Source organism: Microcaecilia unicolor, chromosome 13, assembly GCF_901765095.1.
Source record: "Microcaecilia unicolor chromosome 13, aMicUni1.1, whole genome shotgun sequence".
NCBI classification, from domain to species: Eukaryota; Metazoa; Chordata; class Amphibia; order Gymnophiona; family Siphonopidae; genus Microcaecilia; species Microcaecilia unicolor.
The window spans coordinates 59,024,856-59,048,800 of NC_044043.1; the positions used below are offsets into that span (position 1 = coordinate 59,024,856).

A 23,945-nucleotide genomic window follows, 5' to 3' on the forward strand; every position below is an offset into this window, starting at 1 on the left:
TGGCTTGGAGCGACATAAGAAATGAATTTAAAGTCCTCTAGTGTGAAAGGTAAGTGCTCTTTTGAACTAAGCTGATTTGCGAAGGCTTTATATAGAACAAAAAGAACAAAAATTTGATAAAATGAGGAGCCAGTAGAGAATATTGTCACTACGGTTATTTTCACAAATTGTTTAAATGCATTAGTGAGCAGCATGATATTGTGGAGGTTTTTTTGAGCCAATGATGAACAGAGGATAAGAAAAGTATCCATTTTAGCTCCAATAGACAGCTGTATAGTCTAGGAGCTCTGTGAGGCTCTTTTTTCCTCCTTAATAAATTTGAATTATACATAGTAGAAACACTGATTTTTTGTATCATTTTCAGGATTATTCAGTGGAAAAGGCTGTATAGTGGTATTATATATTGTTCAAGTGAATTTTTCCACACCCTAATAGTTGATTTTTAGTGAATCTATAGAGACTACATTACAGTAATCCAATTGGGATAGCAATAGACTTTGTATAGCTAATCAGAAAACTGACAGATCAAGATAGTTCCTGAATATTCGTAATGTCCTCAATAACAGAGAAGTATTTTCGATCAATGCATTTACCTGTAATTCTGGAGTTGGATTGTTATTTAAAAGAACTCCCAATGTTTTTAGACCTGACTCAAATTTAAAAGAAGAGCTTCCTAACCTTAACATGTTATAATTCCAATTATTATCAGGCTGTCCAATGAATAAGAATTTAGTTTTCTCCTTATTTAATTTCAAAAATGACCACTGATCCATTTACCCAGCAAATGTAATCATTTATTTTGGCCGACACTACTTCTAATGATTGTACTGTAGGAAGTAAAACTAATGTCATCTGCATAGATATAGACTTTATACCCAGCTTTTGCAAGAACCTTGCCTAAAGAACTCACAAGTATGTTAAATAGGGTGAAGATAGTGGGGATCCCTAGGACCCCCCATCAGGCTTTCCAAGAATCTGACAGGGAATCACAAAATTCTACTTTATAAGACCTGCAAGTCAGCTTTTGCAAGAACCTTGCCTAAAGAGCTCACAAGTAAATTAAATAGGGTTGGCGATAGTGGGGATCCCTGTGGGACCCCACATCAGACTTTCTAAGAATCTGCAACAGGGAATCACAAAATTCCACTCTAAGAGCTGCAAGTCAAAAAGCCGCTAAAACCAGTGAACAACATTACTCTTGATGCCAATCTCGTTTATAGCAAAGGTTCATGGTTCCACCAGATCAAAAGTGCTTGATAAATCAAATTGCATTAGGATGGCTTTATAATCTTTTCTAAATCGAGATCTTCCTTCTGTACTATAATACCTGCAAAAGGGAGATAGTGAAAAAAGCAAGACATTACATTTTTTCCAAATAATCTACCAGTTGGTCTGCTACCAACCCCTCCATTACCTTAGTGAAAAGGGGAATGGAGGCTACAGAGCTATAATTTACATCATTAGAACTGGTTTTTGCATTTTTTAGAATAGGTGTTAATACTTTGTCACCCCCATTAATAGGAAAAGAACCATAAGAAAAATGAGTATTCAACCAATCCTTAAGCATATAAAGAAAGCCTCAGATACCTTTTAACAAGTACGGGGCACAAGCATCCAAAATGAAATATGATGTATTACGAGGCTCATTTTCAAAGCATATAGTAACCTATGTAACTTTGTAAGTCTATGTGCTTTGAAAATGAGCACCTATACCTTCTAAATACCCTCACTAGATCTTTCTCTAAAATAGGGAGAATTTGGTCCACAGTCTGTCTGCTGGAATATCAACATCTCCTATAGACATCATGTCAAATCATGTTTCAGCTGACAAGATAAAATTTATGTATGTTCTCTACCTTTTCTCTAATAAGAAGCCAACATTCCAGCAGTGGAGGGTTTCAGCACTGGTAGTGTGAAGCCGCCTGGCGAGACACCAACATTGACAACCACCTAACAGACAAAGCATGGGCCTCCAAGATGGGCTGGAGCATGTCCAGAGTTGGTGCAAACGCCCTCGATGTACCCCAGCTCCTTTTGGAGCATGGCCCAGAGATGTTTCTAGAGGGCAGGCATTAGAAAAGGCAAAGGCTGTACAGGCACAGCTTGAGAAGTTGTCTGTGTTGAATCAAGTGTGATGTCACGGCTTTGGGGAGATGGGCAGGTTGGCGCCATTACCACAGAGGTGTGTGACTATCTGCGCCAATGCTTCGCTGGTGCTGGCAATACTGAAGCCCTGGAGCTCCTGGCACCATGTGTCAAGGAGGACTGATGCCGATGCTTCATCTTCACTTGGTACCCTGCACTGGAGCCCCTCAATACAAAGGAGGAAGATGCGGAATCCATGCACTTCCTCAGTGTTAGATCAGAAGATGCTCAGTCCACAGGCCTGCTACCAACGCTTGATGTCAAGGCAGGCGCAGACCTCCTCAATGTTGATATGTCGTCAGTATCCGGTGCAGCTCTGGAAGCCATGGGGACCGATGGCGATGAATCAGACTTCTGGGTACCAAAAAGTCTCTTGTGCACCACCTTTCTAGACTTCTGCATTCTCTTCTGCATTAAGCACAAAGAGACATATTAGAGAGCCATGATCTCGCCCAAAACAGTTTAGGCACATGTCATATGGATCAGTCAGACACGATCCTATTGTAGCGGAAGCACTTCTTAAACCACTGGCATGCTTCTGGAACATCATGGGAAAGAGCCACAGCAAAATCAAACCACTCAATGGTGGAGAGAGGCAAAATAAAATGCTCTCTCAAGGAAAAGGAGAACTGGGCGGGAAGCCCAAGACCAAAATGGCCACAGGCTATGAAAAAGAAAGGAAATTAACGTGCCAAAAACGCTACGGGAGGGGGGGAAAGGGTGAGAAATTGGAACAAAATTCCCCTTAGCACTCACCCACATGCAGGAAGGCGCACACACACACAAAAAAAACAACAAAAAAGAAAGCTACTTCTCTCCAATAGACTGCTGCTGCACTTGCCATCCCTGCACTGGGCCACAATATCTCAAGCACACTAGCTGCCTGCCCAAGATCTACAAACGTGAACCATACAAGTTTGCCTATTTTATATATTTTTATTGTATGTATCTAGAGAGAGAGAGAGAGAAAGAGAGAAAAAAAAGAATAAAACGGTATTTTCAGTACACATCTGGGGAAGCAGGGGAGATCAAGTACATTGGAAACATGATTTTACTAAAGTATGATCTGCTGTGTCTTAGGAAATACCATTTCCTGTGTTTATGGCACTTTATTCTGCTGCTTGCTCACTCTATACAAGTCCAGGACATCATCACTGGCATCTCTCCCAGGCTTCCTGAGGTTTAACCTCATAATTATTTACAAGAGTACACAGAGACTTGGAAGGCTCTAGGACTCAGCTCCATTCCAGCATCAGAGAAATAAAAGCATGTCACTTCCAGTCACGTGCAACACAACAGTCTGCAGCACTTGTGCAAGGTGTCCTAAGAATGAGACAATTATCTTTAGACATGTGTTTCCCCTCTTCCCCCCACCAAAGAACTCAGGAGACTATGCAAAAAAGAAAAAGTGCAACAGATGTCCAGTACTTGATCTAGTGATTAAGAGACCATTATGAGCATACTTTATACAGGAAGCTAAAACTACCCTGTTTAAAAACAAAGTAAACACCATCTTTAATTGTGAGAGCAATGCCTACACCCATCTGCCTTCTGAATTTCCATGTTCTGTACCCACATTCTTAAAACTGATTCATTCAGAATTTCTACCTCTCAGTCTTAACTAGGATACTGCTCTCAAACCATTTCTCTACAATACATTTGCTTAATTTAAAATGGTTAAATTAAAAATAAAAATGCATTACAATTAAATTGGGCAGCGTGTGCATTTGCTTTACACAATTACTTACAAACTTTAATCCAAAAAGAACCTCTTCTTGTTGTCACAGGAGCTGCCATACTGGGTCAGATCAAATGTTCATCTAGGCCAGCATCTTGTTTCTAGCAGGTCAATCCATCTGGTAAAGTCCCAAAAAGTAGTAAGATTCACGCTTCCTGAGGACTATCTTAATAACAGTTTATGGATTTTTCCTCCAGGAATTTGTCCAATGTTTAAAAACCAGCTACACTTGATGCTTTTACCACATCTTCTAGCAAAACATTCTGGAGCTTAACTATGCGTTAAGTAAAGAAAAAAATATTTTCTTCGATTTTAAATGTAGTACTTAGTAACTCAATGGCATATCCCCTTCTGTTGTATTTTTTGAATAAGAACGGATTCTCATTTACCCATTCCACTCAAGATATCTCCTCAGCTGTCCAGTCTCCAAACTTGAACAGCCTCAACTTCCTTAACCTTTCCTCATAAAGAGAAGTTCCATTCCCTTCATCATTTTCATCACCCTCCTTTGTTATCTTTTCTAATTCTGCTATCTCTTTTTTTTAAATGACCAGAACTATATACAATAACTCAAGATATGGTCACACCACAGAGTGAAACAGAGGCCATTATGTTTCATTCTCTATTCCTTTCCTAATAAATTCCTAACATATTGTTTGAATTTTTTGCCCATCACTATATACTGAGCGGAAGATTTCAATGTGTTGTCCACAAGGGCATCTGGATCATTTTCCTTGGTGGTGACTGCTAATGTGGAACCTAGCACTGAGTATCAATTTGGGTTATTCTTCTCTATGCACATCACTTTACACACGTCCACATTAAATTTAATCTGTCATTGGAGAATCAGTTTTGTCTCCCAAGGTCCTCCTTTGATTTCTCACAATCCACAGGTGATTTAACTTATCACCTCATCATTCCTATTTCCAGATCATTTATAAATATGTTAAAAAAATGTCAGCCCCAGTGAAGATCCCCATGATATTCCATTATTTATATTCCTTCACTGATAAAAACAGAGTAGGGTTAAGGTAAAACTATGTCTTTCCTGATAATTTTCTTTCCTTCAGCAGCAGCAGATGAATCAAGAGACTTGTGGGTTGTGCCATCTACCAGCAGGTGGAGACAGAGAACACTATACTGAACTCCATGTTATAGGACAGCCAGCTCTCCAGACAGTCAGTACGTCTATCTCCAGCAGGCGGTGGACGGGCTCTCCCCAGCTCTTGGATTCTTCTGGAAGGGGGAACCTGTACTAGGTTTCTTAGCTCAGTTGAGCGTAGGGGGTATACTGGCTGTGACAACTTTAGAGGGCATACCAGGTCCCTCCCCCACTCCAGGGGACCCCTTTTCCCCCCTAGCGCCCCTTATCTGCTTTTGCTATACACCTTCACAGATGTCGTGGGAAATTTCCTGGCACATTCTTCTCTCGATGTTGCTGTGGTCCTGCCAAGTCAGCTGTTGTTGGCTCTGGGCTCCCTCTCCAGGTTGGATTTGCAGCGCTCCTCATTGTGGGGGGGGGGGGGGGCCTCTGAAATTTCACACGAGGGCAGTGGGTCTGCAGCTTCTGCAACAGTAGAGCCTTTTACTCTGGAGTTTGTTATTGAACAAAGCCTACAAAAGTTGAAGGGGACCCATCAGCAGGCCCAGCCCCCTCTGCAGCTGCCCCAGCTTTTGGGGGCCGGGGAGGGGGAGAGAACAGGCTTCTCAGCCTCTGTCCTCCAATCATGCTGTTAAGAGGAGATGCATGGGAGAGTTGGCTGAGGTGAGGTCATTGGGCCCTCCTCTATCTGAAGCAGCCATGTCTATGGACGAGTTGCAGGACTCTTCTGTCCAACTCTCATAGATTAAAGTAGACTCCACTTTTTGTCAGAGGCCAAGCACCCCATCTTGCCTAAATCCCCTAACAAACATGAATGAAGGATGATAGCATCAGATCACAATCTAGATTCTAACTGAACTGGAGGCCCAAAAGGACAGTGGCAGAAGTTCAAATGAATTATGCGTATGTCAATTTTCTGTAAATAAATTATCACTGCTAACTACAGCAAAGAGTTAATTGAATAGCTGAACTAAAGCCCTAATCTGAATGAAGTCTGCACTGGCCCAAAGCCTGTTCTTACATACATTCTGTAAATAAAACAGCTCATAATTATTTGTGGGCATACAGTTTTCGTGGTTCTGTCCAGTGCAAACCACTCTGTAACTCTGCTAAATGTCTAGTTCAATGTGCCAAAACAGGCATTAAACGTATCAGAGATGAAAATTCTCCAAACAACTCAGGTGCCTGCGAGTTCTCCTAAGCAGAGGACACTTGTAAATGACAGAGGGATAGTGTAGGTGTTAGTATAGGAGACTTTGAGCCAGATGCACTAAACTTAATGAGCCATTAATGAGCAAGTAGTAAACCCTGGCATGCACTAAAGACTTCTCCGAGCCATTTTCCGACGATGGTAGCAGCTAACGAAAACGGAATGCAGATGAGCAAATTGTGTAGAAACCCTATTGTAATGAGATGCACTAACCTTTTCCAATTGCCTTAACGCTGGAAAATCTAACGAGAGGTCTTCTACCTGTCGTTGGGGCTGCACGGGATTGAAAAACATCTATAAAATGTTACAAAAAAAAAAAACGGGGAAAAAAGTGCTCATCAGAGACGTCCTTTACTCAACTGAGACCTGGAAGTCTCTCACAGTGCGTTTAGCTCATCCCCCCCCCCCCTCCCGAGGTCGCTGCCGCTCCCCCCTCCCTCCTGCATTGACATGACAGCTTCCCTCAGCCCCGGCCTCCCTGCCATCCTCTGCCCCCCCCCCCCCGAGGTCGTCGCCACCGCCACTCCCCCCTCCCCCCTCCGCCTGCCACCAGGCCGGACCCTCACAGCACCTCTCACCTCCGTGTGAAGGCGCTGCAGCAGGCAGCAGCTGATCGCCTCCCTTCGGACTTCCCTCCTTGCCTCCCTGGCCCGCCCTCGTCTGATGTAAGTAACTTACGTAAGTAAGTTATGTCAGACGAGGGCAGGCCAGGGAGGAAAGTCCGAAGGGAAGCGATCAGCTGTTGCTTGCTGCAGCGCCTTCACACGGAGGTGAGAGGCGCTGTGAGGGCCCGGCGGCATGCAGAGAGGGGGGGGGGGGCGGGTGGAGCGGCGGGGGCAGTGCCTCAAGGGTGGAGGATGGCGGGGAGGCCGGGGCTGCAGGAAGCTGTCATTTCAATGCAGGGGGGAGTGGCAGCGATCTCGGGAGGGGGGGGGGGGAGGCGGAGGACGTCCATAAAGGACGTCCATAGGCACAGCTCGTTAATATATATAGTGAAGGACGTCCTTGGCATGCACAGAGCAGCCAGCATAACGCTTGGCTGCTCTGCGCATGCTCGACCGGCCGACTGTTTAACGATGGAATAGAGAATGCTAGTGAGCTACAACGAGCAGCTCATTTGCATTCCTATTCCTTGATACCTGCTCGTTCCTTACCGATTCGCTAAGGGAATCGGTAAGGGAAGGGCTTTAATGATTTTTTAGTGCATCTTGCCCTCACTTGGCCTGCTAAAACAGTACGCCACTAGATGTCATTATCAAATACTAATATACTAGGAAAAAATGCCTGTTTCTGAGCGGAATGAAACGGGTGCTAGCAAGGGGCCCCCTCCCTCCGTCCCTCGAAGCTACTTGCCTTGTTCGCCCTCCCTCCGTCCCTCGAAGTTACTTGCCTTGTTCGCTGTGGGCCGTTTCGGCCCTCGAGTGTCAATAGCTCCGCCCTCGACGTCATGACGTTTTGACGCGAGGGCGGTGCAGACACTCCAGGGCACACCGGATATCTCGGGCGCCTCAACTTCCGTGGAGGCTTCAGAACGTTGGGGTTGCCTTTTATATATATAGATGTCCCTCTCAATGTTACTGCAGAATCGCCTTTTTTTTTGCTATATATGTTTGAAATGGGAAAATTAGGTTCTTATCTTGGTAATTTTCTTTCCTTTAGTCATAGCAGATGAAGCCATTACGTATGGGTTATGTCCATCAACCAGCAGGGGAGATAGAGAGCACTCAAACTTTCACAGTGCCCTCTTGGCCCGCTAGCTCCACTGCCTCTTCAGTATTTGAAGCTTCCAAAGCAGTATGGCAAACCGCATGGGAATCACAAGAGCTTTCCTCACAGCGAACGATGGCCCATCACAAGGGCATGAACTCATAAAGGAGGGAATGCACATCCTCCTGGAGGGAATAAACTCATCCTCCTTATTGTATAAGTGGAGGGGAACACACGCGCCTCCTGGAGGGAATCACACATCCTCCCAACACACTGGAGGGAATGAACTCATCCTCCTATTTATAGAACTGGAGGGGAACACACGCGCCTCCTGGAGAGAATCAACACATCCTCCAAAAAAAAAAAAAAAACATGCTGGAGGGAATGAACACATCCTCCTAAATTTAAACTGAACATGAATCCTGAAGATTGTTTTCCAACTTTCTCCCAAGGAAGGAACTTCAGGAAATTAGAACAGAACCTGAAAAACAGATTCACAGCATACAGACAATCATACAGGGAGGGCTCATGGCTTCATCTGCTATGACTAAAGGAAAGAAAATTACCAAGCTAAGAACCTAATTTTCCCTTCCTTGTCATCAAGCAGATGAAGCCATTACGTATGGGATGTAACAAAGCAATCCCTAGATAGGGTGGGAACAAGCCACACCACGCGCTAGCACTTGTGCACCAAAACGCGCATCCCTCCTGGCAGCCACATCCAGCCTGTAATGTCGGGCAAAGGAGAGCTTAGAAGCCCATGTTGCTGCACTGCATATCTCTTGAAGAGAGAGTGCTCCAGTTTCAGCCCAAGAGGAAGAAATCGCTCTAGTAGAATGTGCCTTAAAGGCTACAGGCGGAACCCTGCCGGCCAGCAGATAAGCTGAAAAGATAGTTTCTTTGAGCCAGCGGGCAATAGTGGCTTTAGACGCTGGAGACCCTCTGCGAGAACCGGATAGCAAAACAAACAGATGATCAGAAGTCCTGAAAGAGTTAGTAACTCGCAGATACTGCAGCAGAGTCCTGCGCACATCCAAAAGGTGCAGCTGCCCAAAATATTCTGGAAACTCTTCCTCTGAAAAAGAGGGCAAGAAAATAGGTTGGTTTAAGTGAAAGGCTGAAACCACCTTAGGCATAAAGGAAGGCACGGTCCGAACCGTGACTCCGGACTCTGAAAATTGCAGAAATGGGTCTCTACAGGACAGCGCCTGGAGCTCTGACACCCGTCTCGCCGAGGTAATGGCCACCAGAAAAACGGCCTTCAGTGTCAAGTCTTTCTCCGATGCTCGCAGAAGCGGCTCAAAAGGAGATGCCTGCAGGGTTTTCAAAACTAGCCCCAGGTTCCAAGCTGGACAGGGTGCTCGCACTGGAGGTCAGAGCCGAAGCACCCCTCTAAGGAACCGTGCCACATCTGGGTGAGCAGCCAAAGACACGCCTTCCACCTTACCACGAAGGGAGGCCAACGCTGCCACCTGCACCCGCAGGGAATTATAGGCCAAGCCTTTTTGTACACCTTCCTGCAAAAAGTCCAGAATCGGCGAGACAGGAGCCCGCATTGGAACAATGGCTCTGGAAGCACACCAAGACTCAAACAGGCACCAAATCCTGGCATAAGCCACGGAAGTGGACCGCTTGCGGGCTTGCAGGAGAGTGGAAATAACTTTATTGGAATAACCTTTATCCCTCAATTGCGCCCTCTCAATAGTCATGCCGTAAGACCAAAGCGGCCGGCGTCCTCCATGGCTACCGGTCCCTGAGTCAACAGGTTCAGTACCAGAGGTAACGGCAGAGGAGCCTCCAGGAGCATCTGTCGGAGGTCTGCATACCAAGGTCTCCTTGGCCAATCCGGGGCGATGAGGACCACTTCTCCTGGGTGCAGCCGAATCCGCAAGAGCAGGCGCCCTATCAAGGGCCATGGGGGAAACACATAAAGTAGACCCGGAGGCCAGGGATGAGCCAAGGCATCCAACCCCGCCGAGCGAGGATCTCTCCGTCTGCTGAAGAAGCACGGGACTTTGGTATTGGCACTTGTCGCCATTAGATCCATCACGGGCTTGCCCCATTTGGCACAGATCTGCAGGAATACTTCGTCTGCCAGATTCCATTCTGCTGGATCGATCTGATGCCTGCTCAGATAATTGGCCTGCACATTGCTCTGACCTGCAATATGAGCTGCCGACAGACACTGAAGATGCAGCTCGGCCCAGTGGCAAATCAGTTTGGCCTGCGCGGCTAGTGCTCTGCACCTTGTTCCGCCTTGTCGATTTATATAGGCCACCGTTGTCGTGTTGTCCGACATCACTCTGACAGCCAATCCTTCCAGGGTCACTTGAAAGGCCAGAAGCGCCTGAAACACCGCTTTCAACTCTAGGCGGTTGATGGACCACTCCGACTCCTCGGGTGTCCATAGACCCTGGGCATGCTTCCCCTTGCAGTGTGCACCCCAGCCCTTCAGGCTGGCATCTGTTACCACTAGGCACCAAACGGGGAGCGTCAGCGGCATTCCTCGCCGCATGCTGTCCGAGAGCCACCACTCCATGCCTCTGCCTATCTTCGGGTAAGCGCTGGGGTTTTGGATCACCCAGGCCTTTCACAATTTTCTCTAACTCCTCACCAAATAGAAGTCCTTGAAAAGGCAACTTCACCAACCTTTGCTTAGAGGCCATGTCCGCTGCCCAGTGTCGTAGCCACAGACGACGGTGAGCCGCCACTGCTACTGCCATTTGTTTAGCCGAAGCTCTGACAAGGTCATAAAGGGCATCAGCCAGAAAGGACAAGGCCACCTCCATCCGCGGAGCCACATCCAAGAAGGGCTCCGCTCCATCTCCGGGCTGAGCCACTGCCTGTTGCAGCCAAGCTAGGCAGGCTCTCACAGCATAACAGCTGCATGCAGACGCCCGAACAGTGAGACCTGCAATTTCAAAGGACCGTTTCAATGCTGTTTCCAGCCTACGGTCTTGAACATCCTTCAGGGCAACACCTCCTTCAACAGGGAGGGTAGTGCTCTTTGTCACCGCAGTGACTAGGGCATCCACTGTAGGCATTTGAAAACGAGCCATATGTCCCTCACGCAGAGGGTATAACTGCCCCATAGCCCTGGAAACTCTCAAAGGTCCCTCGGGGTCAGCCCACTGAGCCGAAACAAGCTCTAGGATGGAGTCATGCAAAGGGAAGGCCCGAGCAGCTTTCTTGGTACTAGCCATCCTGGGATTACCCGAGGAGGCCATGCCACTGTCAGGATCTTCAATCGAGAGGGCCTGCAGGGTATCTGAAATAAGCGCTGGCAGCTCATCACAGTGGAAAATCCTCACCGCGGAGGGATCATCCAGATCCTGTGGTAAATCTGCACCTGACTCTGGTTCCTCAGACCAAGAACGTCTGTCAGAGTTCTCCGAATCCTCACACCCCGACCACGGGGAGGAAAAAGGTGCACCACAATCTGAAGGGGAATTAACCCTTCTGCGCTTATCTTTAGGCCAAGCATCCGGGAAAAAAGCCTCACTGGGCAGTCCCAGGCCAGAATCCATCGGGGGGGGGGGGGGGGCAATCAGAGGAGCCTCAGGCGACCCTTGAGGAAGGGCTCTTTTCATCATGTAAGCTTTATGCAGCAAAAGCACAAAATCCGGGGAGAAAATCTCACCCTGGGCACCCAAATCCTGTCCGGTGCTAGCCACTCCTGAAATAACCTCATCTCGAGGTGCCCCACCCAGCTCAGGTCTCTCCGTGTCTACGGAGGCCGCGTCATGCAGTGTAAGCAAAATGGTGCCCGCTGCCAGCTCAGAGCGGGAAGAAACATCGCTCGCCATGCTCGGGCCGGCTCTTACGCCAATACAGCACGATTTACAGAGCCCTGCTGCTGATTTGCGCTTGCCACAAGTGGAACAGCGCTTTACATTGTCCGCAGCCATCGCCGAAAAACGGCAGTAAAATCCAAAATGGCGGTTTCATGCCAAAATCGCCCCGATCGCGGGCCCACTCCGGAGGAGTTGGAAAACACTCTTACCTCAAAGGATCTAGTGTACAACTACGATCCTGCTGAAAATCAGGTCAAAAACCTCTGTTCCAGCGTCTCTGCGTTTAAAAACGCGACGCAACTTTTTTTTTTTTTTTTTTTTAAGCTGTGAGGAAAGCAGAGGTATTGAAGACTCCGGAGGCTCAGATGAGTGGGAAAGGCAGGGAAAGGGCGAACCTATATGCCTGCATCCACTGTTGGTGGGTAAGGACAGGGAAAGCAAGGCAATATGTCCACATCCACAGAGGTATGGGTAAAGGCAGGGAAAGGGCTAACCTATGTGCCTTTAAAGTGAAGCTGCTATAGCCTCCAACACCCCGGTTAACAACTGGCAAGCCAGGAACCACCTCCCGGCAGATTTTTCTGGAGCTCGAACAAGCTGCAGCCACCCTGCTAAGGGAGATAGAGAATACTGAAGAGGCAGTGGAGCTAGCGGGCCAAGAGGGCACTGTGAAAGTTTGAGTGCTCTCTATCTCCCCTGCTGGTTGATGGACATAACCCATACGTAATGGCTTCATCTGCTTGATGACAAGGAATACAATTTAAAAAGGTAGGCCTCTCTTACTGAACACATACCTCAATTTGAAACATTTCTCAATGTGTATATTCCAGTTGTGTTTGTGTCATTTTGCTTTTTCATGTATCATGGTGTTCTGATAAGGGCCCTGCTTTCCATTCTGGCTTAGTTCTACCAGTATTTGGTTCTACTTCATTTAAGGTTGTTTTTTTTTTTTTTTTAACTAAGATTAGTGCATGTTTTCTGCAGCAGAACCCAAATGGGTACTGTGGCAGATACCATGAGCTAATCTTTTAGTATGACACCCCGAGTCTGCCTTCGTTTTTTCATCTAGTGACATTGGAGAAGTTTGCCATAATTAGAGTAAGTTGAATATCTTTAATACAGAACCAATTACTTTCCTGGGCTCTAACCTAACTTTGGGTAGATACTTATTTCAGGATTAAATGTGAAAGTCCCTCTCCAATCTACATCTTTAGTGAACAAACAGGGAGTCTAATGTGAAAACTGAATCAGAGGCTGATGTGAAACAGTCATTAGAACTTATGATTATTAAAGGAGGAAAAGAATTTTAAAAGCTAGTCTCTCCTGAAGAAAATCAATGAAGGGAGGTAATGTTAATTACTCTGCATTTGTACAGTATCACAATTTAATATACATTTTACTGACTTGTCAGTGACATCTAGCATTTGATAGTTTATGTATTTATTTATTGCATTTGTATCCCACATTTTCCCACCTCTTTGCTTACAATAGTTATCCGCTTCATATAGACATCATGGCACAGGAAACTTATACAGCATAAGATTGAACATTCTGTACTTTCATAGGATAGTTTGCTTTGCTGTACTTCTTAAAGAAGTAGCCAACCACAATGTAAATTATAACTAGCAGGAGAAATTTCACAGAAGCTCATGATAAAAACAACCTATTACTTTAATGGATGTAACGCTTGAAAGATCAATGCTGGAGTCTGACATAACCACAACACTTAATTGCTTCTGAGGTTTCCTATGTGCACAATATAACCTGTTGCCATGATGGGACTATGCCTCTCTCTCCAGAAGGAGGCCAGCTGATAGTTCCACCAGTTAGAACTAATACAAGACTGCCTTGTTTCCGTTTACAGCACTATGGTTGCTAAAGAAACGAGCTATAATTTTCTTTTCTAGGAATCACATTCTACCCCATACCCAACAGCATTTCAAATCTCTGGCATCCACACCTCCACTATTTAATGAAAAGCAATATGTCAACTGGGTTTTGAAGTCTTCTAATTACTAAGAGACAAATACTGCTTTAAGCAGTACTCAAAGCAAAGCCTGCAAAAATTAAGAATGCTGTTAAATGTAGACACTCCATCAACCTGGGCTGGAAAACCAGCGCTTTTCATCAAGTTTAACAAAATGTTCATGTTCCGGTTACCCAGGCTCTGATCCTGTGATGCAATGTGAATGACTTTTGCAAATAGAGACATTTAATCTTGCTGTTGATTTTCTTTCCTTGAGTACGAAGACCAGTCAAGATGAATGGCTATTTTGCCTCCTATTATCAGATGGGCACAGAGACCAAGATATTGATTGACTTCATTTTCTCCTATGTTGCATGGTGCAACAGGAAGGACAATCATAGGACATTAAGCTCAGAAAATAAACTACAAATCAAAACAAATTCAGAGATTATACAGGCATCTCAGGAGATCTACTCCCGGGGAGACATGACAATCTTACAATTGTTTTCAGGCCATCCAAGACTCTCCAAGCTTTTAGGCTGGTTAGGCAGGACTCAAGGAAAGGAAGTATTTTTATTTATTGCATTTGTATCCCACATTTTCCCACCTATTTGCAGGCTCAATGTGGCTTACATGGTTATAAGTTATAAGTTAACAGGCAAAATTAAATTTCTCCTTTCTAATCATCCTGTCAGGCCAGTCGAGATGGATGAGATGTACCCAAACTTTTACCTAGCAGGTAGGTAGTGGCCAAGGCTGTTCTGAGGATACTGGCCCAAAAGCTGTGTCCCCAACCTGGACATGCACTAAATGAGCAAAGAGAAAGCACAAAGAGTGGAGGAAATCGATCCATAAGAGCAGTCCAGCGGGAAAGGTGTAGGGTAGGCTGGCTCTTTCAAAAAAACATGGGAGACGTATATATTTTAGTTTTGACATGTTTTGTAGACTACTGAGGGAGGCGCATAGGCACCGAAACACAGCAGCTGTGTCGAGTCACTTGATGCTCCTTAATAGACTTATAGTCGTATATATGTCTCCCTTGGTTTTTTGAAAGAGCCAGCCTACCCTACTCCTTTCTCCACTGGACATGCCTTCTTGCGCTCTCTTAAATAAACACCAAGTGGCCATCTTCCACATATCCAACTAGAACAGTTTATGTTCCACCCAAGAGGATGCCTGTGTCCTAGTAGAAATGAGCTCAGATCCAGATAGCCCTGTAGCCCTTTGCTGAGCCACTCAAAAGGGAGGCAGTGAGAAAGCAACTAAGATCCTAAGAAACAAACTGAAGACCCAAGGCAACATTACCGCCCAGAGACAGCAAAGTATATCTGTATGAACCTTTACTGATCTCCCTTAGAAGAAGCCCTATAGTATTTTAGTTCTCATCAAACTTTCTGTGGCTGGGACCCTATTATTGCAGCCTCAGAAAGAATGACACTCCTGGAGTCATAGGCTAATGACATTTCTATCCACAGCCCACCCAGACTGCAACCATAAACATGAGTTTTACCATCCCATTTGGGATCCCATCCCACAGTTTGAGAAGACCTGCCCTACAGCATGCCAGTGCTGTTACCTGCACCTGGAGCGAACTAAGAGCCAATCCTCTGTCTAAATGTCCTTGCAAGAACAAAGTAACAGGGATGTTAAACCTTAAAAGGGAGAAAAGATTCTGTCCCAACATCAAGAATCGGTCTCTCCACATTCTGATATGCTAGAGAAGAGACTTTTTTTTCATAGTTTCAACAGCGTATCTATAAGTGCTCCGGAGTAGCCACACTTGTGCAGCCTTGCACTCTCCAGGGCCAAGCCATAAGACAAGGGTTTTTCTCCTAAATAACCCCTTAGAAAAGTGGGCCTGTCCACCGTAGGCTCAACATGACTCTTCAGGGAGCAGCACTTTTAGGCCCTATGATTTAATGCAAAACTACCAGATTATTTGGCTCAGGGGATCCTCCCTTCACTGTAGACTATGCTGCCCTGCAATGGCAAAAGGAAGCAAGTGCCTATTTTTACTGAAGCACTTGCTTCCTTTTGCAAGTGCAGGCCAGTATGGCATATGTGATGTCTCTGTTAAACCCCTTGTACAGAGCTCTCTAGTATTCTCCTCTCCCCCAGATCATGCAAGATTCCAGGTGGAAGACTTCAAATACTCTCCTCTTAGCTGGGTGAACATAGAACATAACCATGTCAGACCATGAAGCGTCTGTTCACCCTTTACAGAGAGTGGGGTTAAATGGGCAGTATTCACAATGGAGAAGGGTAGTTAGTGGGGTTCCTCAGGGGTCTGTGCTAGGACCGCTGCTTTTTAATATATTTATAAATGATTTAAAGATGGGAGTAACTAGCGAGGTAATTAAATTTGCTGATGACACAAAGTTATTCAAAGTCGTTAACTAGCAACAGGATTGTGAAAAATTACAGAAGGACCTTATGAGACTTGGAGACTGGGCGGCTAGATGGCAGATGACGTTTAATGTGAGCAAGCGCAAGGTGATGCATGTGGGAAAAAAGAACCCGAATTATAGCTAAGTCATGCAAGGTTTCACGTTAGGAGTCACGAACCAAGAAAGGGATCTGGGTGTCATTGTCGATAATACACTGAAACCTTCTGCTCAGTGTGCCGCTGCGGCTGGGAAAGCAAATAGAATGTTGGGTATTATTAGGAAAGGTATGGAAAACAGGTGTGAGGATGTTATAATGCTGTTATATCGCTCCATGGTGCGACAGCAGTTTGAGTATTGTGTTCAATTCTGGTCGCCGCATCTCAAGAAAGATATAGTAGAATTGGAAAAGGTGCAGCGAAGGGCGACTAAAATGAAAGCGGGGATGGGACGACTTCCCTATGAAGAAAGACTAAGGAGGCTAGGGCTTTTCAGCTTGGAGAAGAGACGGCTGAGGGGAGACATAATAGAGGTATATAAAATGTGGATGTGAAGCATCTGTTCACGCTTTCCAAAAATACTAGGACTAGGGGGCATGCGATGAAACTACAGTGTAGTAAATTTAAAACAAATCAGAGAAACTTTTTCTTCACCCAACGCATAATTAAACTCTGGAATTCGTTGCCGGAGAATGTGGTGAAGGAGGTTAAGCTTGGCAGAGTTTAAAAAGGGGTTAGACGGTTTCCTAAAGGACAAGTCCATAAACCGCTACTAAATGGACTTGGGAAAAATTCACAAATTCCAGGAATAACATGTATAGAATGCTTGTACGTTTGGGAAGCTTGCCAGGTGCCCTTGGCCTGGATCGCCGCTGTCGTGGGCAGGATGCTGGGCTCGATGGACCCTTGGTCTTTTCCCAGTGTGGCATTACTTATGTACTTTTCAAAAATACTAGGACTAGGAGGGCATGCGATGAAGCTACAATGTAGTAAATTTAAAACGCAACTGAGAAAATGTTTCTTCACTCGTGTAATTAAACTCTGGAATTCGTTGCCAGAGAATGTGGTAAAGGCGGTTAGCTTAGCGGAGGTTAAAAAAGGTTTGGACGGCTTCCTAAAGGAAAAGTCCATAGATCGTTATTAAATAGACTAGGGGAAAATCCACTATTTCTGGGATAAGCAGTAAAAAATGTTTTGTACATTTTGGGGATCTTGCCGGGTATTTGTGACCTGGATTGGCCACTGTTGGAAACAGGATGCTGGGCTTGATAGACCTTTGGTCTTTCCCTGTATGGCAAAACTTATGTACTTATGTAGATAGTGGCAGGGCATTGCTAGTAAGCCAGAAAGTACCTATACTCATGTCCTCCAATACTATCCCATAGTAAGAATTCTCTGAAACAATAACAGGTGCCTTTATTAAGCAAGCAAATGAACAGCAGATCTTCTGCGGTCCACCTTTTTTCTCTGTACTACAGACGAAAGAAACCATACCTTTATTGCTCTCTTCCCCCTGCTACTATCAACAGGAGTAGCCAGTTTCACAACAACCTGACCATCAGCCTTCCTGAATCTAACTGGTAGAATACCCCAACAGACATGCTAGAGTCCCGAGAACAGCCCAAGGTGGGATCCTCTCAGTTTCTGCAGAACCCAATGGACTATTATAAATTTAGCCACACCATCTCCTCACCGCATCACAGAGAACATAACAAAAATGAAAAGAAACCATCCTACCAAATGCAGCATAAAGTTGTCAACTAAGTTGTGCTGACATTAGCAAACATTCATTGCAATCAAAAGCTTACATAAAATGAAAAGCTTTAACCTTCCTATGGAAACTTAAGAATACCAGGTTCTTGGTGAAGATCTAAAGGTAGCACACAATCAAGACTTTTGGCCCCATGCATTAAAGACATATTACTGGTCCCAGTCGTGCAACTCCAACAACAATTACCCAAAGACCTAAGTGAGTAACTTTGCTCATAAGACCACCACACCAGGATCATGTAAGAGGCAACCTCACTTCAAAGACACTAAGTGCCATCACTTGATCCTCAATGCAATAGGAAGCCAACAAAATCCCTTCAAGCCTGGAGAAATCCAGCTTAGAACTCTCACATTCTGGATTTCTGTAAGGTGTTTACCTTCAAATAGTCCTAAAACAAGGGGATGTTCCATGAAATGAACAGGCTGCACATTTAAAAAAGCTTCTTTAATCATCCCACAAATAAGTAAACTTTTTTGATAGAAGATGTGGTAAAGGCTGTTAGCACAGATGAGTTTAAAAAGCGGTTAGAAAGATTCCTGGCGGGAATGAACTCCATAAACCACTATTAGCAATGTAGGCCTAGTAATGTTGCACAGCTTCTCTCATGACGGGATGCTGGGCTTGATAAACCTCTGATCTAACCCAGAATGGCCAATACTATGTTTTAGCACGATATAGATCAAAGGATTAAGCAACCACAGAGAGCACACCTTTGACAATACTCATTTCTGCATCACAGATCTAATATCAGTGGAACAAGGTCACAAAGCTTTGACTCTCCCACATTTGGTTCTCTACGTGCATCACTTTTCTCACCTCTTTCTCAATCATTTCTCTAATAAATCAAAAGTATGGATGCTCTGAGCTATGCCTCAGTTTCCCCGCAAACGCCGCAGTACAGCCTAAAGAGCCAAGGTGACCTCATCTAAAATATTTCAGAAAAGCAGTATTTAATTCCTTTTCATAATCTGTATGAATTGGCCTTAGTACACACTTAATGCTCACATCAACAAGACTAGACTTCAGTGAAGTGGTCAGGCATTTAATTGTATGAACTCCTGAAGCAGTCTTTCAAGCAGAAAAAAAAAATGTGTCACAGAAGACAGTGTGTACAAATGAATGCCTGTCCTGGAATCTCTAAAAAGCATCAATATTAGTGCTGTGCACTGCTGCTATACTAAGAACCTGAATATGATTCCCAAGTCAGATTTTTCATTCCCAGGCTGGCCAGGGTTGGGGGGGATCTGCAGGGTTCCAGTTGTTGCACAGTAGTGACAAGGTCAGACTTAGGGCCCAAAAAGCAAAGTTACTTACCTGCATTAGATGTTCTCCAAAGACAGCAGGACATGTATTCTCATATATGGGTTATGTCATCAGATGGAGCCCCAGTGCAGACGCTGCCCAGTATAATCTCTTTTAAGAGACCTTTGGCAGAGACCCACTGTGCATGCGTGGGTCCCTTCCCGCCCAAAGCGCAAAGCACAGGTCCACCAGTACAATACTATAGCTGAAGGAATACAACTCCATGGGAAGGTGGGAGGGGATGTGAGAATACATGTACTGATGTCCTCAGAGAACACCTGCTACAGGTAAGTAACTTTGCTTTCTATGAGGACAAGCAGGACATTGTTTTTCACATATGGGAATCCCAAGCTACCAGGCTCATCAAAATCAACAACATTAAGCCAAGAGAAACTCGCAATGAGGAGACCCCGGAAAAGTAGATAACCTGAAACTATATACATGTTGGCAATTGAAGGTGTAGTCTGGGACAGAAGGAAATGGGCCTAGGAAGGTGGAACTGGATTCTAGACACAAACTGTGCAGAACTCTCTGTCCAACCCGGCTGTCACACCAAGAACTCTGCTCATGGTAGAAGCGAGATGTGAATGTGCAGACTGCAGCCTATGCCACAGCCTTGTAAATCTGATTTATTTGACCTCAACAGGAGTAGCGATGCAGCCATGGCTTCCACAATGTGAGCCATGACATGACCCTCTAGAGTCATTCCAGCCTGTGCGGAAGCAAAATAAATGCAATCTGCAAGCCAACACGACAGCTTGCACTTACTAATGTCTGTCCCCAATCTGGTCAGATTAAAAAAAGACAAAACTGGGTGGACTGCCAGGTCTTACTCCTCTTTTGGTAAAAAGTCAAGGCTAGCAAGCAGTCCAAGACGTGGAGTGCATTCTCACTGGAATGGGCATGAGTTTTGGGTCAGAATGTTGGTAGGCTGTACAACTAATTAAGGTGGAAGTCTGACAGCAGCCTAGGAAGGAATTTAGGGTGTGTACGTAGAGCTACCCTGTTGTGATGAAACTTAACCCAAGGCAGATCCCCTACTAGGGCCTACAGCTCACCGACTGCATAGTGTGTACTGCCAGGTACTCCAAATGACAGGAGTCTAATGGCTCAAAAGGTGCTTTGAAAAGCTGGGTGACAACAACTCTGATGTCCCCCTGACATAGTTGGAGGTTTGAGAGGGGGTTTTGCAATAAGAAAGGTCACATGAAGAAAACAACTAAAGACTGTACAGACATGGGGTCTGTGCTCTATTTGCATTATGGTGAACCCTTATAGAGTGGCCTTCAAACCAGACGGAGAGGTGTTGGAGGTATTCAAGCAGTCTTTGTATAGTTTAAGTAGGAGGGCCTTGGCTCCGCACTAGACAGCAAAACCTCCTCAATTTAAAAATATAACATCTCTTGGTGAAATGCATTCTGGAAGCCAGCAAGACCTTGAAGACGCCCTTGAGCAGCTGCAAGGAGGAAAAGAGTATGCTCCCACCATCCAGGATGCTGTTCTTCCCTGACAGTTTGTGGCCCAGCACACCATCACAGTCTGACCACTTCCTGACTCAAGGAGTAGGATCTCATATTTTTCTGTTTGTCCCCATGGTGCACCGCTACCTGATTGTCAGAGCAAGCCTACTTTGGCTGGACAGCTGATCGCTAAAAACTATCACAGTATTTCAAAATGCCCCACGTTCCAAGATGTTGAACTGATTCTCTGACTCTCAGGCGGACTAAGTCCCCTGGGTGTGAAGCCTGTCTACATAGGTCTCCAGTCCAGAGTGGATGCAATCGTGGAAATATGGGATTGTAATCCCAGGATCAAAGTGGTCCAGAATATACATTAGAGCGACGACTGATAAAGCTCTGGGGAGATATCTGCTACGTTCTCCTTAACTTGGTATGACTGTGAAGCTAGGGTCCATTGGGTGCCTCTGAAGAGTAGGCACATAATGTGTATTGTGGATGCCTAGTGGACTAGCTACTTGAACATCTACTGAGCTGCGACTTGCTAGCTACTGCAGAATTAAGTGACAATGGCGGTGAGGGCATTCATCCTAGGTTGAGGCAGAAAGGCCTTACCTTGCACTATGTTCAGAAGGCCAAAATGCACCATTGAGACTCAGGGTAGTTGATGAGAAAATTGCAGGAGTTTGGTACTGAAATAATTCTGTGCAATGAGACGAATACCTTTCTGCTATGTGTTCTTGAGATGCCACTAAGCCAGCTACTGCTAGACACTCTGTGGACACCCAGAGAGTCAACATGAGGCTAAACGGCCAAACACGGTATTGACAGTGATGTCCCACCAGACATCTGAGATAGTTTCAGATTCTTCCAAGCCACAGAAACTGAGTATGTGTGCAATCAGTCACCTGAATCATGAGAAGAAGGGTGACCAGGAAAATCACTCTGGAGCTCCCCTTGATTAGATATCTGTTCATGGCTCTGAGGCTCAAAATTGTTTCTTGTCACAATAGAGAAGCTGGAATAGAATTCCATCCCTTCTTGCTCTAGAAGAATGCTTTTTACTGCAACAGGCTGGCAAAGAGCAGAGAGCCACTTGGCTAATACTTCTTTGTGTTGATAGCTGAGGTATGAAGCCCTTGGTGGGCAACCCAGTGGTCTCCTTTGCTAATTCAGAACATAACCAAGACATTCTATCTGAATGAAACCAGGTCCATTTTTCTTGGAAAAAACTTAGATTCTCCCCTGTCTGGCGATCTTCTCAGAGTACTACTTCAAAGGAGCATATGCTGTTTAGCAGTCAAAAATTTGCTCCCTGCTACAAATGGGGGGGGGGGGGGGGGCGGACTGGGCTTCTAGGGGACGCTGTCAACATGGGAGGGAGCAATGGAACCAAACCTGAGGAGTATGGGCAAAAAATGTTACATCAAGTTCCAAGACATGCTGCCAGGAAAATGTGCTAATTTCATCACCAGAGTGGAGAGTCTGGACGTAATGTCAAAAACATCAACGGTCCTTCTGGGAAGATATCGTGTACAAATCTGCTTCTGGTTCAGTCTGCAAACTCAGCAACCTTAACCACGAGAAGAAAGTATATGAACATAAGCACAGTATGCTCCACAACAGATGGTAGAATAGAGCTGACAGATCTGAATGCAGTTGACCAGCATTGAGACCTAATAAATCTGCCTCCCAGAGAAAGTTTGCTGTTCTGGGCAAGGTGGCCCAAACCCTGAGTTATGAGACGATCTCTGCAGTTCCTTGAGGGCAGACTCAGCCACCAAGGAGTGGTGTAGTAACTGTACCTTTCTGGCTTTTCTACAAAGTGTCAATTTTATGAGGTACCAAGTGGATAGACAAAGACACCTAGGTAGAGATCCAGAGTCCTTAACAATGAGCAATGCAGCCCTCAGATGACTGTCTTCCAAGTTGAAAAATGGTCTTCGTCAGTTCCTGTGCAAAAGCCTGTGAAAGATATGCCCTAAGGAGAAAATAGAAAATTTACACCTTTTTTGTAGTTGGAAGGGGCCAGATGGTATATTTAGGACTCCTCCGCCAAGGAGTACTTTGGATCCCTCTCCGACTCCCAAGAAAAACCCTGAATCACTCTGAAGTAGAATGAGTCTGCAGTTTCATGTCAACCTGATGGCCATGCACTGAAGAACGTTGATGTATAATCTGTCTTCTGACCGCAGAGAAATTCCACTCCCCCCCCCCCCCCCGACATTGAGGGCTGCACCAGACGGGTGTGCGCTGATCCCGATGCAGGGCCAGCATCTAAGATTTCTCCCTTGAGTCTCCACCAGCACCTAGGACTGTGCTGTGGCTGGCGCAAGTGCCCTCAATGCTGAAGCACTCTGCATCTACAGAAGCCCTCAGAATCCTCTAAGCATGGTCCAGATTTCTTTATGAAGGGCAGGCATGAATAATGTCTTGGAAGTCGGCGCAGAGAAAGTCTGCAAATTTGTTGGTGCACATGGGGAATGGCAAGATGGCGACATGACTTCAGGCTTGTAAGCAGAGGTGCAGTTTATCTGCTGCCAAAATTTTTAACTCTTGAGACTTGATGCCGCATACGAAGAGGAAGGGGGTAGTGAGGACGGTTCCCTCGCTTGCCTCTACTTTATCCTCTGTGCAGCAGAAACTTGATTGTTTCTTGTCTGGAGCCCTACTGTGAAGATAACTAAAGGAGCGTCATCTTTGCTGGGGCACAAAACATTTTCGCCCCCAATTTCCAACACTCCTTCATGTACAGCATCCTCTGTGGTGTCGAGTGGGAGACTGCAAGCTGCAGGAAGTGCTGTGGGCGAGGTTTCCAATGAGTGCCCCAAGCCATCTCAAGGTGTGATTGGGGACGAGACACTCTGCTGCACCCACGAAGGTGACTTTGGTGACTATATGGTCAATGCTTCAGAGAATAGATTCAACACTTGTTAAATCATCAGGAGAGGTAACAGTTTTAGTTACCAAGTTTGAAGATGTTTCTAAAACTGTTGAGACTGTTAAGGAAGATCTCTCTAGCCAGGTTAGGCAGGTTACAGGAAGATGTGAAACAGCTCCAAGAGTTTAAGACAGTAACACATAAAGATAACTTAGCCCTCCATAGAAAAATTGAGCAGATAGAGAATTTCAATATGCATTTAAATCTCTGCATCTTGAACTTTCCTAAAACTCCTGGGATTTTGCCACTGGATTTGTTTAAAAGATATCTGGTAGAAAATTTAAAAATGCCTGTGGACTCTATGCCTCCTGTTAACAAGATTTATTATTTGCCAAATAAGAGTTCCCAGGAGAAAAGAGAAGGAGTTAGTAGGGGAGAGAAATATTGATGTGAATAATATATCTGCTATATTGGAACAATCTACTGAGA

The 23,945-nt window shown here is 45.3% G+C and overlaps 1 protein-coding gene across 2 annotated transcripts in view; it reads right to left on the reverse strand.

Annotated features, from left to right (window-relative positions):
- Nucleotides 1–23,945, reverse strand: part of FAM222B (family with sequence similarity 222 member B) — a 92,040-nt gene that overhangs the window by 27,059 nt on the left and 41,036 nt on the right. Inside the window, exon 1 of one of the 2 annotated variants that reach the window (XM_030222605.1) lies at nt 1,857–1,935. The exons of the other annotated variant lie outside the window; for it this stretch is intronic. The gene's annotated coding sequence lies outside the window, so the exon portion shown is untranslated. Of the gene's footprint in view, nt 1–1,856; nt 1,936–23,945 lie in introns of those variants that run through there. 2 annotated transcript variants of the gene reach the window in all.